Raw genomic sequence first — 1,967 nt, 5'->3', positions numbered from 1 at the left:
TCCCAGTATTGTATTCTATATGACGTTCATGGACAACTAAACTAATTGTTCAAGAATATCACAAATAAGTTAGGATTAATTATTTAATTATAGACATATAACATCATTCTGACATCTAACATATCCAACCACCCATAAATCAGGTGCCACTATTTTTACTATATATGTTTGCTTTATTGATTGCTTCAATATCTTCTCCAGTATCTCAGAAACTGCTGAACTTTAGCTCATACTTTTAAGTGGTTACTAAAAGAGAAAAAAATCTTGCTCTTTTTCTTCTTTGTGCTGCATTTTGTGTGTGTGTGTGTGTGTGCTACATTATTTGAAGTGAACGTGTATAGCTCAGTGGTTAATGTGTTGGGCGTACAACTGTGAGGTTGTGAGTTTGATTCCCAGACCAGGCTGTATGTTGCGTACTTGAGCAAGACACTTTATTTCACATTGCTTCAGTTCACTCAGCTGTAGAGATGAGTTGTGACATCACTGGTGCCAAGCTGTATCAACCTTTACCTTTCGCTTGGTTGTTTTCACAGCTATACCGCATTCAGAATTTAATTTCTTGTCTGTAAAAAACCAATACACTCAGTGTTTATAAAGTTTGTTTATAATTTATATATATAAATAATTTTAGATATAAGGCATGTGTGTGTGTGTGTGTGTGTGTGTGTGTGTGCGTGCGTATGTGTGTGTGTATATGTTATTAGTTTTAGAGAATTTTTCAGAGGGTTTTATTTTATTTATGTTATTCCCATAATACTTAGCGCATGACAGAGGGAGTGGCCATTTACACTTGAATGAGAAGGAGTAAACTTTATGTCGATAAGAATCCTTCCTTTTTTAAATTTTTTTACTAGTTTTATTCAATAAATTTATAATGTACATAGTGGTTTTTACTAAATAATCTTATTAAACACTATTAACTTATGCTTGACATAAAAAATGGTTATTTACACTTGTATAGATAAGTGTAAATCTTACACTAAATTATTAATTCCTATAATGTTTAGTTAGATATACTGTAGGATTTGACGTGTTTATAATTTAGTCGTTGATGATTTCCTTAGGTTTAGCTTTTTCTATATATATTGGAATTGTAATTTAGGTGGTTAATTTTTAAAAATATATTTGTAATTTATATATCTTTATTATATTTTTATTCTTATTCTTATTTTTCTATTTAATATGACTTATAATATGTATTTTTAACTGTGATCTGTTAATAATAATAACAATAAGATAAATAGCCTGAGGACGCACTGGTGGATTTATGTATTAGGTATAGCCTCGATACACACCCCACAAGTGCAGAAACATGTGTAGCGTTGATTAGAAATACCTTCTTTCTCCACAGACTAAAAACAGGTAAGCTATATATATTTTTTCAACTAATTTTATTGTATTTTTAGTAGGTTTTGTAACTGCTTATAATATATTATTTTATTTTGTTGGATGTAACTTTCTATGTGTATTCCTTACAATAAGGTTATCCTGAAATAGGAGTTTCAGCTCTATTGGTAAAATCCCAAATTTGTAATATTATATATATCATCATCATCATCATCATTTAACTTCTGTTTTCCATGCTAGCATGGGTTGGACGATTTGACTGGGGATTGGCAAACCAGATGGCTACGCTCCAATCTGATCTGGCAGAGTTTCTACAGCTGGATGCCCTTCCTAACGTCAACCACTCCAAGAGTGTAGTGGATGCTTTTTACGTGCCACCGGCACGAGGGCCAGTCCAGCGCTACTGGCAACAGCCACACTCAAATGGTGTTTTTTACATGCCACCTGCACAGGAGTCAGTCCAATGTTTTGTTCACATGCCACCGGCACAAGTGCCAGTAAGGAGAAGCTGGAAACGATAGTGCTCAAATGGTGCTTTTTACGTGCCACTGGCACAGGAGCGAGGCCACTGCTCTGGCAGTGATCCCGCTCAGATGGTGCTGTTAGTGCTTCATATATAT

The sequence above is a fragment of the Octopus bimaculoides genome, chromosome 11 (assembly GCF_001194135.2).
Source record: "Octopus bimaculoides isolate UCB-OBI-ISO-001 chromosome 11, ASM119413v2, whole genome shotgun sequence".
Lineage (NCBI taxonomy): Eukaryota > Metazoa > Mollusca > Cephalopoda > Octopoda > Octopodidae > Octopus > Octopus bimaculoides.
Note: the sequence above shows the minus strand (reverse complement) of the source record.